This window comes from Nomascus leucogenys, chromosome 5, assembly GCF_006542625.1.
Source record: "Nomascus leucogenys isolate Asia chromosome 5, Asia_NLE_v1, whole genome shotgun sequence".
Lineage (NCBI taxonomy): Eukaryota > Metazoa > Chordata > Mammalia > Primates > Hylobatidae > Nomascus > Nomascus leucogenys.
In genome coordinates this window covers 12,534,947-12,550,127 of record NC_044385.1, presented here as the reverse complement: position 1 = coordinate 12,550,127, position 15,181 = coordinate 12,534,947, and the positions used below count along the sequence as shown (strand labels likewise).

General features: G+C 49.7%; 1 protein-coding gene across 1 annotated transcript in view; it reads right to left on the bottom strand.

Moving 5' to 3' along the window:
* GNG4 (G protein subunit gamma 4) overlaps positions 1 to 15,181 on the bottom strand; it is a 101,897-nt gene that overhangs the window by 44,157 nt on the left and 42,559 nt on the right. Inside the window, exon 2 of the mRNA XM_012506462.2 lies at positions 3,758 to 3,869. The gene's annotated coding sequence lies outside the window, so the exon portion shown is untranslated. The remainder of the gene's footprint in view (positions 1 to 3,757; positions 3,870 to 15,181) is intronic.

Genomic DNA, 15,181 nt, shown 5'->3' with positions numbered 1-15,181 from the left:
CCTCATGTTCTCACTCGTAGGTGGGAATTGAACAGTGAGAACACATGGACACAGGAAGGGGAACATCACATTCCGGGGACTGTTGTGGGGTGGGGGGGAGGGGGGAGGGATAGCATTAGGAGATATACCTAATGCTAAATGAGTTAATGGGTGCAGCACACCAACATGGCACATGTATACATATGTAACAAACCTGCACATTGTGCACATGTACCCTAAAACTTAAAGTATAATAATAAAAAAAAATTTTGCAAAACCTAAAAAAAAAAAAAAGCCAAGGAAGCTAGAATTACAAGATGTTTGGTTTCCCTATAGAAACTAAAGATAACATCTTAGCATATGTCTCTGAGTTGTTTTTCAGAAAACCCGGCCCCCCACGGAATGAATCTGCCGGCACAGAGACCTCGGATGAGGGGGAACTGAGGACTCAACTCTGACGGCCGCTTTTGGTTCTAAATTTCTTCCTGGGCCAGGTGCAGTGACTCACACTTGTAATCCCAGCACTTTGGGAGGCCGAGGCAGGTGGATCACTTGAGATCAGGAGTTTGAGGCCAGCCTGGCCAACATGATGAAACCCCGTCTCTACTAAAAATACAAAAAAAAATTAGCCAGGCGTGGTGGCACGTGCCTGTAATCCCAGCTACTCAGGAAGCTGAGGCAGGAGAATCACTTGAACCCGGGAGGCACAGGTTGCAGTGAGCCAAGATCATGCCACTGCACTCCAGCCTGGGTGAAAGAATGAAACTCTTATCTCTAAATAAATAAATTAATAAATTATTCCTGAGGGTCCTGGAGGTAGTCCTGCCCACAAGCCAGAGCTAACATTCTTTTTTGCTGACCCCAACATTTTAAACAAAACTTTTTTTTCTTAACTGATTGCAAATCAGAAGATCTTTAAATCTATCCACGACCTGTAAGCCCTGGCTTCAAGATACCCGCCCTTTTCGGTCAAAACCACTGTGCAACCGCCACGTGTCGATTTTACAATCTTACCTGTAACTTCTTTCTTGAAATGTACCCCCGACTTTAAAAACCCTTACCTGCAAGCTACTGGCCAGGATTTGAGCATGAGCCGCCGGGTCCTCCTTGCTTGGTGCCCAGCAATTAAACACCCTGTCTTCCACTGCAAAATCTCGTGTGGATATCTGGTCTTACCACGCTGGGCAAGCAGATCCCGGTTTGCTCTGTAACATTTTTTTATTTTTTTTTTTGAGATGGAGTCTTGCTCTTTTACCCAGGCTGGGAGTGCAGCGGCACAATCTCTGCTCACTGCAACCTCCACCTCCAGAGTTCAAGCGATTCTCCTGCCTCAGCCTCGTGAGTAGTTGGGTTTACAGGTGCGTACCAGCACGCCCGGCTAATTTTTGTATTTTTAGTAGGGATGGGGTTTCACCATGTTGGCCAGGCTGGTCTCGAACTCCTGACCTCAGGTGATCCACCAGTCTTGGCCTCCCAAAGTGCTGGAATTACAGGCATGAGCCCCTGCATCCGACCATGCTCTGTAATATTCTGATGGGCTGCATCTTGCAGCACACAACTCAGTAAATGCAAAATTGGGGGTGGGAGACCAATGCAAGGCAGTTCCATCCCCAGCGCTTCTGATCTGACTTGACTCAGGGCACAGTATTTAGAATTTCTGGAAGACAAATGTCATTGTGCCTTTGCAGCCATCCTCCCTAACTACGACTTCTGTCCATGAGCAGTTGATAAGTATCTGTAGGCAGAATACTGCAGCCGGCCTTCCCGGACAATGCCCAAAAGACAGCTGTGTCCGGAATTGGTGGGTTCCTGGTCTCACCGACTTCAAGAATGAAGCCGCGGACCCTCGCCGTGAGTGTTACAGTTCTTAATTCTTCAAAGCGGCGTGTCCGGAGTTTGTTACTTCTGATGTTGGATGTGTTCTGCGTTTCTTCCTTCTGAGGGGTTCATGGTCTCGCTGGCTCAGGAGTGAAGCTGCAGACCTTCACGGTGAGTGTTACAGCTCTTAAGGTGGCGCGTCTGGAGTTGTTCGTTCCTCCCGGAGGGTTTGTGGTCTCCCTGGCTCAGGAGTGAAGCTGCAGACCTTCACGGTGAGTGTTACAGCTCTTAAGGGCGGCGGCGCCTCCGGAGGTTTGTTCCTTCCTCGCCCATGGTGGTTTGGTGGTCTCTCTCTGGCTTCAGGAGCGAAGCTGCAGATCTCCGCCAGCGATTGTTACAGCTCAAAGAGGCAGTTGGGACCCCAAGAGTGGCAGATGCAGCAGCAGAATTTATTGCAAAGAGCAAAAGAACAAAGCTTCCAAAGGGTCAATGGAGACCCAAGCGCGTTGCCACTGCTGGCGTGGGCAGCCTGCTTTTATTCTCTTATCTGGCCCCACCCACATCCTGCTGATTGGTCCATTTTACAGAGAGCCGATTGGTCTGTTTTACAGAGAGCTGATTGGTCTGTTTTGACAGGGTGCTGATTGGTGCGTTTACAATCCCTGAGCTAGACACAAAAGTTCTCCACGTCCCCACTAGATTAGCTAGATACAGAGTGTCCACACAAAGATTCTCCAAGTCCCCACCAGAGTAGCTAGAGACAGAGTGTCAATTGGTGCATTCACAAACCCTGAGCTAGACACAGGGTGCTGATTGGTGTGTTTACAAACCTTGAGCTAGCTACAGAGTGCCAGTTGGTGTATTTACAATCCCTTAGCTAGACATAAAGGTTCTCCAAGTCCCCACAAGACTCAGGAGCCCAGCTGGCTTCACCCAGTGGATCCCATACTAGGGCTGCAGGTGGAGCTGCCTGCCAGTCCCGTGCCATGTGCCCACACACCTCAGCCCTTTGGTGGTAGATGGGACCGGGCGCCGTGGAGCAGGGGGGCTGCAATCGTCTGGGAGGCTCGGGCGGTGCAGGAGCCCATGGTGGTGGGGAGGCTCAGGCATGGTGGGCTGCAGGTCCCAAGCCCTGCCCTGGGGGGAGGCAGCTAAGGCCTGGTGAGAAGTCGAGCACAGCAGCTGCTGGCCCAGGTGCTAAGCCCCTCACTGCCTGGGGTTTGCCGGTCGGCTGCTCTGAGTGCGGGGCCGCTGAGCCCACGCCCACCTGGAACTCGCGCTGGCCTGCAAGCACTGCGTGCAGCCCCGGTTCCCGCCCCCGCCTCTCCCTCCACACCTCCCCGCAAGCTGAGGGAGCCAGCTCCGGCCTTGGCCAGCCCAGGAAGGGGCTCCTAAAGTGCAGCGGCAGGCTGAAGGGCTCCTCAAGTGCCGCCAAAGTGGGAGCCTGGGCAGAGGAGGCGCCGAGAGCGGAGGGCTGTGAGGGCTGCCAGCACACTGTCACCTCTCGCAGCTATCCCTGAGCCTGAAGGGACCCAGCAGCTTAAACTGAGGGTGGGGAGGAAGTGAGTGGTCGACCTCCTTTCATCCTTGCTGAACAAGGAAGCTCACCGTAATAGCATCTCTTTTCCCACAGGGAAGCACACAGCACGGTTCCCCAGCCAAGGCCCAGCAGCCCTTGGGGATGGCTCAGTTCTTCTCCCCTGCTCCCCCAACAGGGGCACATCCACTCACATAGGGGATAACAGGAGGTGGCAAAAGGTTTCTAAGGGCCCCGTGTCTGCCATGGAGGGTGGGAGAAGGGGACAGGACAGTGATGATTGCTAGAAGAAAATGATGCTGTGAGGACCTGGCCACCATCAAGGATCCTGAGAACTGAGTCTCACCCTGGCCTACACACATGCTCCTGGCAAAGACATCTGCTGTTCCCCTGCCCCTGTGCAGGGTAAGTCACTCTCCTTACCTGCTGAGAGGCAGCCGTGTGACAAGCCTGGGCAAGGGACAGAGGCTGGCGGCGGCAGCAGCGGTCAGTCGTCAGATGAGAGGCGAATTCAGAGCTGCTGCTTTGAGGTCACCTGAAAGCACAACCAGAGACGTGTCTAGAGGTGTGGGGACTCCCTGGCATTGCTCCCAGCATCCCCATCCACCCTGTCCCATGGTTCCCCTCTCCTCAAGCTCAGCAGCCTTCCCCAAAAGCCTGGGGACTCCATATCAGACCTTGGAGAGATGGGGAGCTCGAGGCAGACAGAGAACCCTCAGATCTGACCCAGAGCAGACTGGAAACACAACTTCAGGGCCACAGGCCACCCTGGGCCTCACCAGACTGCTCCCCTGGCCCCTGCAAACCTTCATGCCCAGTCGCTCTGCTCTCCAACACAAGCAGGCCCAGCTCCAGCCAAACCTATGCCAAATGGAAACAGGTCACGTGTTTTCTTCTTATAAAAATATACACCTGGGGCCAGGCGCGGTGGCTCATGCCTGTAATCCCAGCACTTTGGGAGGCCGAGGCGGGCGGATCATGAGGTCAGGAGATCAAGACCATCTTGGCTAAATGGGTGAAACCCCATCTCCACTGAAAAATAAAAAAATTAGCCAGGCGTGATGGTGGGCGCCTGTAGTCCCAGCTACTTGGGAGGCTGAGGCAGGAGAATGGTGTGAACCCGGGAGGCGGACCTTGCAGTGAGCCAAGATCGCGCCACTGCACTCCAGCCTGGGCGACAGAGAGACTCTGTCTCAAAGAAAAAAAAAAAAAAAAAAAAAAAAAAAATATATATATATATATATACACACACACACACACCTGGCCGGGCGCAGGGGCTCATGCCTGTAATCCCAGCATTTTGGGAGGCCGAGGTGGGCATATCAATTGAGGTGGGGAGTTCGAGACCAGCCTGACAAACATGGAGAAACCCCATCTCTACTAAAAATACAAAATTAGCCAGGTGCGGCGGCACATGCCTGTAATCCCAGCTAGTCGGGAAGCTGAGGCGGGAGAATCATTTGAACCCGGGAGGCAGAGGTTGCGGTGAGCCAAGATCACGCCATTGCACTCCAGCCTGGGCAACAAGAGCAAAAAACAAACAAAACAAAACAAAAAACCACCTATTATCAAAAAATGTGCAGATAAAGAAAATTACAACAAAGAAAATAAAGACCAGTGATAATGCCTTTTCCCAGAGATAACTATGGTTAGCCTGTTGATGTATAATATACTTACATGCATAACAAATTTGATTTCAACCAAAGGACATTTAGCACAGAAGAGATCAGACAACTTGAAAGCTTTCTTTTTTTATATTTATTTTTTGAGATAGGGTCTCGCTTTGTTGCCCAGGCTGGAGTGCAGTGGCACAATCACAGCTCACTGTAGCCTTGAACTGGGCTCAAACGAGCCTGCCACCTGAGCCTCCTGTGTAGCTGGGACTACAGGCCTCCACTACCATGCCTGGCTAATTTTTACTTTTTTTTTTTTTATTTTGTAGAGATGGAGTTTCACTATGTTGCCCAGGCTGATCTTGAACTCCTAGGCTCAAGGGATCCTCCCACCTACGGCCTCCCAAAGTGCTGGGATTACAGCCATGAGCCACTGTGCCTGGCCTTTGAAAGGCTTCTTACAGACCATTCAAGACTCATAGCCCTGTTGGCCTCCCCTTTGCAGCCATCCTCCCTAACTGTGACTTCTCCAGGACAGTCTCTCCAGGATGGCTGACTCTGGGGTAATGAGTTCATTCCCCAAGGGTTTTCCGAATGCTCTGCCCTACAGCATCCATCTCCGAGGGATCCTAATGAACTGGAGCAAAGCTAAAAGCCCGACAAGAATAAGCTGACGGACCTGTTTGCTCCCCTGGCTAAAATGGAATCCAAATTCATTCTGGCCTCAACTTCAGGGGAGATGGTTTGAAGTTGTGCTTGGTGCATTTTTCTCAGCCTGTGCTATGGTCTGAATGTTTATGTCCACCCCCACCCAGTTCCTATATTGAAATCCAAAGCCCCAAGGTGATGCTGTTAGGAGGTGGCACCTCTGAGAGGTGGTTAAGGCACGAGGCTGGAGCTCTTATGAATGGGACTCATGACCCTTTAAAGAGCTCTGATAGAGATCCAGGAATGCTTTATGTTTTAGTTTTGTTTTTTTTTTTAATTTGTTTGCTTTGTGTGTGTGCGTTGTGTGTGTGTTGTGTGTGTATTTTTTTTTCAGATGGAGTCTCACTCTGTTGCCCAGGCTGGAGTGCAATGGTGCGATCTCAGCTCACTGCAAACTCTGCCTCCTAGATTCAAGTGATTCTCCTGCCTCAGCCTCCCAAGTAGGTGGGATTACAGGTGCCCACCACCACACCTGGCTAATTTTTTTTCTATTTTTGTAGAGACAGAGTTTCACCATGTTGGCCGGGCTAATCTTGAACTCCTGACCTAAGGTGATCCACTCACCCCACAAAGTGCTGGGATTACAGGTGTGAACCACTGCACCCGGACTTGGTTTTGTATTTTAATATAACAGTGCTTCTTATACTTTTCCACCACATTCTGGGGAAAACAGAACCACTGAGGCAACTGGCTTCCCTGACTCTGGCTACCTAAGGCCCCACCCAGAGGGCTGAGGTGCTGGATCAAGGCAGAGCACCTGTAGGCTGCACCCTACACTCCCCAGCCCACTATGGGGAAGCTGTTCTCTACCATCGGTTCCCCAAATTTGGTTGGGATCAGAATCCTCTGGGAATGTAAGGAGACTAAGGCCCTGCTCTACCCGCCTCCATGACCTTAGAGTTCTGTCTTAGCTCTCTTGGAGATTCTGATAAAACCACTGCTCTATAGGCAACCAGAGCTTCTCAGACTTTGCTGTACATCTGAACCACTGGGGGGACTTTTAAGGATCCTGATTCCAGCTGGGCACAGTGACTCATGTCTGTAATCCCAGTGCTTTGGGAGTCTGCGGCAGGAGGATTGTTTGAGCCCAGGAGTTCAAGACCAGCCTGGGCAGCACAGTAAGACCCCATCTCTACCAAAAATTTAAAAATTATCTGGTGTGGTGGCACACGCCTGTGATCCCAGCTATTCAGGAGGCTGAGGCAGGAGCCTGGAATTTTGAGGCTGCAGTGAGCTATAATCATGCTACTGCACTCCAGCCTGGGCAACAGAGACGCTTTCTCAAAAAACCCCAAAAATATAAAATTAAAAAAATAAAGATCTTGATGCCCAAGTCAAACCCCAGGCCCTTTAAGCCACAATCTCTGGGGGGAGGACTGAGGCATCAGTGGATGTTGAAGCTTCCCAGGTGATTTTTTTTTTTTTTTTTTTTTCGAGACAGGCTCATTTTGTTGCCCAGGCTGGAGTGCAGTGGTGTGATCTCGGCTCACTGCAACCTCCGACTCCCAGGTTCAAGTGACTCTCCTGCCTCAGCCTCCCAAGTACCTGGGATTACAGGTGCATGCCACCATGCCTAGCTTAATTTTTGTATTTTTAGTAGAGATGGGATTTCACCATGTTGGTCGGGCTGGTCTTGAACCCCTGACCTCAAGTGATCTGCCTGCCTTGGCCTCTCAAAGTGCTGGGATTACAGGCGTGAGCCACCGCACCCAGCCTTCCCAGGTGATTTTAATGTGCAGCCGCATTTGAGACACAATGCTCAAGTCTGCATCTAGCTGGAGCGTCCCATACTTGGTGTGTATGTCGTGAAACCCAGATCTCAGGCTCTCACTCAGCAGGACTGGCTGGGGCCTCGGGGAGGCTGCATGCTGCTACTCACAGCCTGGTGGGAGACATCAGCTTCGGTATCCCCGGGAGCTCATTAGCAATGCAGAATCTCAGGTCCTACCCAAACGTACGAAGTCAAATCTGCGGGGTTTTGTTGTTGTTGTTTGTTGTTTGTTTTTTTTGAGACAGAGTCTCGCTCTGTTGCCCAGGCTGGAGTGCAGTGATGCGATCTTGGCTCACTGCAACCGCCGCCTCCCGGGATCAAGTGATTCTCCTGCCTCAGCCTCCCAAGTAGCTGGGATTACAGGCGTGAGCCAACATGCCTGGCTAATTTTTGTATTTTTAGTAGAGACGGGGTTTCACCATGTTGGCCAGGCTGATAACAAACTCTGAACTCAAGTGATCCGCCCGCCTGGGGTCCCAAAGTGCTGGGATTACATGTGTGAGGCATTGCGCCCAGCTGAATCTGCGTTTTAACCCAGGTGATTCAGGTTTATGTCAGAGTTTGAAAAGTTCTGAGCTAGACCAGCAGGGCCCAGTCCTGCCTTATGCAGGGTCCAAGATGAAGAGCCTGGCTGAAGACACTTGAGTCAGTCGCAACAGTGGTGGACAGCAGAGTTGCTGTTCTCCTGACCCTTAATGTTATCCACAGCCCCATCAGCTTTTTAGATTACTCTTTTAGATGACTTACTAAGTCTAGAAGCTCTTTGAGAGGCCACACATCAGAAAAAACACTATCGATTTCTCCTTGTTCTCCTGGCATTTGCATAGCATCTTCCATCCAATGCTTGAAACGTATTTCAGATGTCAACCCACCAGCCTACCCCAGGAAGTGGTTTTAGACACCTTACCTGTATCATTGCTATTTCTCAAAATAACACAGGTTGTTGGAGCTGATGGGAATTTAGCTCTTGACTGGATTCCTTTATCTGGTTGCAGAAGAAAGCTTTTTTTTTTTTTTTTTTTTTTTTTCAGACAGGCAGAGTCTCACTCTGTCACCCAGGCTGGAGTGCAATGGCACGATCTTGGCACACCACAACCTCCACCTCCTGGGTTCAAGAAATTGTCCTGCCTCAGTCACTCAAGTAGCTGGGATTACAGGCATGTGCCACCATGCCCAGCTAATTTTTATATTTTTAGTAGATATGAAGATTCAACATGTTGGCCAGGCTGGTCTTGAACCCCTGACCTCAAGTGAGCTGCCCACCTTGGCCTCCCAAAGTGTCGGGATTACAGGCATGAGCCATGGCGCCTGGCTTGTGTACGTGTGTGTGTGTGTGTGTGTGTGTGTAAGAGGGTCTTGCTCTGTCACCCAGGCCGGAGTGCAGGGGTGCAATCATAGCTCACTGCCGCTTTAATCTCCTGGGCTCAAGTGATCCTCCAACCTCAGCGTCTGGAGTAGTTAGGACTACACCCAGCTAATTTTTAAACTTTTTGTAGAGACAGGATCTCACTGTATTGCCTGGGCTGGTTTTGAACTCCTGGCTCAAAGGATCCTCCCACCTTGGCATCCCAAAGCACTGGGATTACAGGCATGAGCCACCACTCCTGGCTGAAAGCTACTTTTTAATAGCACTAAATTTTACCATGATGTTTTCAAAAGCTTTTCTTCCCTCTCAAAAGAAGAAAATATATTCATCTTTGAACAAATTGCTGTGTTTCATTGTGAGGTAGTGGGAAGGCCCACTGGCTGGCCATGAGCTAACTGGGAGCCCCTCAAGGTCAGAGGCCTTGTTTTTTTTAGCTTCTGTGCCCCCATTGCCAAGATAGGGCGGGCACGCCGTAGCCAGTCCATATAAACGTGACTCTCGTATGCATGAAAGAATAAACTGAGGCTTCAACAGTGACTTTAATTCCCCATGGCTACTGCTGTTTCAGTTCTTAAATGGAGCTAAATTAGCTCTAGGTGGTGAAGGATAATGACCCAGAATCATGCAGATGTACTGATGGCTCCAACAACTTCCTTACTTTGACAAATAGTGATGATACAGGGAAGGTGTCTAAAACCCCTTGTTAGGGTATGGGGTAGGTTGGTGGGCTGACGTCTGAAATACATTCCAAGCAATGGATGAAAGACGGGGCTACTAGAATTAATTAAATCATCTAAAAGAGGAGCCCCCTAGTGGTGCTTGGCTTTGAGGCACAGGCGTGAGGTCTCTGCTCTCACAGACCTTACTGTCTGGTGAGGGGTGCCATGGACTGCTGGAATCACCATGCTGATTGATGAATATTCTTATGAGGGAGGCGCCCGGCTCTCAGTGTATAGCCAAAGAACTTGACCTGGACTGTAGCATCTACGTTGCTTTCTATGATAGATTCTGAAGCCGTAAGATGGAATGAGACTTGCCCGCCCTCAAAGAGCTCAGGTGCTGAGGGGGAGATGTATAAATAAGCAATGATCATATTGTCATGGGTGTACGTGGGCTGGCTGTCCACAGAATCCGTGCTCCCCTTCCTCTCACAGGAATGTCATGGTGGCAGGGCAGGTGGCCCCTGGATAGATATTCCCCAGGGTCGCTTGCAGCTACGTGTGGCTTTGTGACTCATGTCTTGCCAATGGAGATGGGGATGATGAATGAGTGGAAATGATGGGTGCCGCTTCTAGGCCTGGGCTTTCAAATATCATATGGGGACCTCTGAGCTCTTTCCCATCACATGTGGATGTGTCCGCAGCTTAAGTTCAACAAGGGCAGGTGAGGACAGTGGCCTGAGTGGTGCCTCCAGGTGTGGTCCCTGGACCGGAGGCATCGATGTCCCCTGGGAGCCTGTCAGAAATGCAAATGCTTGGGCCCGCTCAGACCTACCGAATAGAAGCTCTGGGGCCAGGCGCGGTGGCACATGCCTGGAATCCCAGCACTTTGGGAGGCTGAGGCGGGTGGATCACCTGAGGTCAGGAGTTTGAGACCAGCCTGGCCAACATAGTGAAATGCTGTCTCTACTAAAAATACAAAAATTAGCCAGGCATGGTGGCGGGTGCCTATAATCCCAGCTACTCAAGAGGCTGAGGCAGGAGAATCATGAACCCACGAGGCGGAGGTTGCAGTGAGCTGAGACCACGCCATTGCACTCTAGCCTGGTCGACAGAGTGAGACTCTGTCTCAACAACAACAACAAAAAAGAAGCTCTGGGCGTGGGCAGGGACTTAACAAGGCCTCCAGGTGGTTCTGATGCTCAAGAGAATCTGAGAAACACAGTCCTGGGGGATGAGAGAGAAACAAAATGGAAAGAGCCCATGTCCCCAAATTTCCCCTGGAGTTGAGCGGCCCCATTAGCCTCGCTTCTTACTTCTGGGCTTGTATGAGAAAGTGAAATACATTTCCACACTCTTTAAGTCAGTATGCTTCTGGGTCTCTTTGTCACAGCAGCTTTGCACCTCGCTAACCGATACAGTATTTCAACAGAGGTTAGTATACCGGACGGCTGCCTTGAAAATGCTTTTAAACCTGAGACAAAAGTACCCATTTAAGAGCTTCTATTTGGGAAACTCAATACAACGAGGTGCTCAGGTCTAACAAGGATTCCATCTAGTGAAACTGTGTTTATTTCTAGGGTCTAACATTTTACCCTAAAATTCTGTTAGATACTAGGCCCACAAGATAGCACTGCTTTTGCACCAACGTTCAGGCTGGGTTCTCCTAGCATTCAGCATGAACATTGATAAGATTTCCCCCTTTCAGCTGTAAGATAAATTGGCTTTGAATTGTCACAAGAATTTCACTGAGTTGACATCTTGGCATTCCCCCAAGAATGGAGGTCACGTTCGCTTCCACACAGGGATCTAAAAGGGAGGGGAGGGCCGGGTGTGGTGGCTCACGCCTGTAATCCCAGCACTTTGAGAGGTGGGCAAATCACTTGAAGTCAGGAGTTCCAGATCAGCCTAGCCAACATAGTGAAACCCTGTCTCTACTAAAAATACAAAAATTAGCCAGGTGTGGTGGCAGGTGCCTGTAGTCCCAGCTACTCGGGAGGCTGAGGCAGGAGAATCGCTTGAGTCCGGAGAACCACTTGAATCCGGGAGGTGGAGGTTGCAGTGAGCAGAGATCGTGCCACTTGCACTCCAGCCTGGGCAACAGAGTGAGACTCTGTCTCAATAATAATAATAATAATAATAAAAGGCAGGGGAAGTCCTAATTCACCTGGACGTCGTAATCGCTGTGGCAGCAAAGGGCACAGCCTTTCTATCTGTACACATGGATGTGTAAGGTGGCATTTTAGCACCACATGACCAATCCTGCTGTTTCTCAGTCATCCTAGGCTGGAGCTGAATGTACTGACCCCTGAAGGGAGTGCAGGGAATGAGGTGCCCTCCCACCCAGACACCCAGGGCTCTATGTCTGCAGTAGGAACACGGTCCCCCTCGCAGGGGGATGACTCTTCCCCACTCCGACTTCAACCACGTTGCAAATTAAATACTGTGATAGGCAAGGCAAGCTTGATTCATTTTACAGTATGGGTCTCAATTACTCAATTTACATCTTGAGTGCCTGATAGCATCTGGCTGATCTAATAACACCTAATCACACAGATGCTAAACAAATCAGGGATTCGAAGCTTTGGGCACGGCATGGGTTGTAATGGACTTGAGAGACAACCACAGTTTCTTAGGAAGAACACGCGGGGTCTGAACAACGCTGGGGCCTGCTGGTCACCTGTCACCTTATCTGGTCCTTATTAAGGTCAAGAAAATTAGAGAAGGTTGGCAGACCAGCGGTTATACTTAAGGACATTTGACAAATTAGTGCAGAATAAACAACAAAAAGAGAAACTAGATCCACCTTCCATGGGACCCTTCACGCTATCCACTCCCTCACCTAGCTGGCCACCCAGACACTCCCTGACCATTGCTTCAGCCTTGCAGGTAGAAACCAAAACTCTTAATCAACAGAACAAGATGTTAGAAGTCTACTCATGGCCTGAGGCTTTTACATCAGCCCTCACTGACTGCGATGTTAATTCTTTCTGACTGCTGGGTTATTCAAGTTACTCAAACTGGACCACGATGTTGACCGGCATGTATGGAGGAACACAAACCCATGTCTGGTGTATTTGTACAGTCTATAAACCTTACAGTCTAGAATGAATTCATTTTCATTCGAGTCTTATCACAGCTCTACTGAAGTGGGCAGATCACCACACAGGGGATGAAAAGGTAGTTGAGCGATGGCGTGGCTGGGCCATGTCTCAGCTTCCTAGAGCTGCGGGAACAAATTACTATAAACCGTGTAGTTCTAAGCCAAAAAAATCTATTCTCTCACAGCTCTGGAGGCTGGAAGTCCAAAATCAAGGTGTTGGCAGGGTCACGCTCCCTCTGAAGGCTCTAGGGGAAAATCCTTCTTCCTCATCTTTTCGTATCATCTGGTGACCTCTGATAACACTCAGCATTCATACCTTGATTTGTAGACATCACTCCAGTCTCTGTCCCCATCTTCACATAACCTACTTCTCTTGTGTCTCACTGTGTCATCTTCGTTCCTTATAAAGACACCAGCCATTGGTCTTAGGTACCATTATAATCCAGTATGACCTCAATTTAATCATATCTGCAAAGACCCACCTTCCAAATAAAGTCATATTCTGAAGTTCTGGGTATATATGAATTCTGGGGGTAAACTCTGAACTCAGTATAGTCAGGAACCCAGAAATGTGGCTACAAGTCTGTGCTCACTACTACAAAGAATCAGATTTTGTTGTTGTTGTTCTTTGTAATACCTACAAGAAATGCCTCTCTGAGAATTGTATGGCGTTTCATGGCTGTGGGAGAGGAATATATCTCAGGGTGATAGGAGCATGAACTGAGAAGCAGAATTTATAACCTATACTCACCTCAATTTTTTCATTTGTAAAATGAGAAAATTGAGATCCAGCCAGCTAAGTCATTTGTCCAAAGCCATTAAATAGCTAACAAGTAGCAAAAATAAGGTGAGAACCCCATATCATTCATTCATTCATTCAACACATACTATGTCAGGCATCTCACTGAAGAAATGAGGAAGTGGGTGGAGGTGGAATATGATTCCTGCCTTTTTTTTTTTTAATGGAGTCTCACTGTGTTGCCCAGGCTGGAGTGCAGTGGCACGATCCCGGCTCACTACAACCTCTGCCTCCCAGGTTCAAGCGATTCTCTTGCCTTAGCCTCCCAAGTAGCTGGGATTACAGGCATGCGCCACCACGCCCAGCTAATATTTGTATTTTTAGTCGAGATGGCTAGGCTGGTCTCGAACTCCTGACCTCAGGTGGTCTGCCCACCTTGGCCTCCCAAAGTGCTGAGATTACAGGTGTGAGCCACCGTGCCTGGCCCATGATTCCTGCCTTCTATTTATGTGGAGACAAAACTAACAGCAGCAAACTCAACGATCAAATCAAGGTGCTACCACAGAGGTCAGTAAAGGGTAGAGAGGTCAAGAAGGAGATGATCGATTCAGGTAAGGAGAAGGTTAGGAAGGGCTTTATACTTAATTTGAGCCTGGGAAGATGAATGGGACCCATTAGGCACTGTGATCAGAGAGGGGGAGTTCCAGGCAGAAGTCCCACGCAAGTGTGGTGTTGCAGCATGGGTAAAGATGGAGCAACTGAGAACCAGCCTGGCACTTTCAGGAAACCCTGGGTGGTCCCTTATTCCTGGAGCCCAGGAGGTCAGGGAGCAGACCAGGAAGGGCCTTGAGTGCCACAGTAAGAGTGTGGGACTGGTATCATGTAGGCAGGTGTCATCAAATGAAGGGTTATTTAACAGAGAAGTAAAAAGATTGCTGTTACATTTCATTTTTTTGATTGAGAGTTGGGGGTCTCACTGTGTTGCCCAGGCTGGTCTTGAACTCTTGGGCTTAAGTGATCCTCCGGCCTCAGCCTCCCAAGTAGCTGGGATTATAGGTGTACCACCATGCTCTGCTGTTACATTCTAGAAAGATCACTTCAACCTAGTGTGGAGAATGGATCAGAGGTGAACAAGATAAACAAGCAGACTGAGGTGGGCAGATCATGAAGTCAGGAGTTTGAGACCAGCCTGGCCTGAACATAGTGAAACCCCGTCTCTACTTAAAAATACAAAAAATTAGCCAGGCATGGTGGCATGCACCTGTAACCCCAGCTACTCGGGAGGCTGAGGAAGGAGAATCGCTTGAATTTGGGAGGCAGAGGTTGCAGTGAGCTGAGATCATGCCATTGAACTTCAGCCTGGGTGACAGAGCGAGACTCTGTCTAAAAAAAAAAAAAAAAATCAAGCAGACCAATGAGGAAACCATGTGAGTCTAGATACCAGCTCTGGTAGGGAGATGGGGTGGAGAGCCAGGTGGTGAGGGTGGAAGAGACAGGGGATGTGGTTAGGATCTGGATGCTGGGGAGGAGGGAAAGGAAGGCATACCTGGGCTGACCACCAGGGACATGGTGCTGTGCTGTTCAGCACGCTTAGGAAAAGAGCAAGTGGAATGGGGTGCAGAGTTCACATAGGGCCAGGCTGAACTTAGGAGGCCTTTGGGAAACTAAGAAGCGCATGGCCAGCAGACAGGAGGACTGAGGACTGATAGAGATGGAATTCACAGGGAGTTTGGGCTGAAGACGGAGCTGAGCAACTCATGACTTGCAGGGGCAGCGGAAGTCCTGGCTGTGGGAGGCTCATGGGCAAGGGGAGCATGGGTCAGAAGGCTGGGCCACGTGCAAAATCTTGGCCCAAAGCAGCATGGGGGGGAAAGCAGAGGAAGGAAGC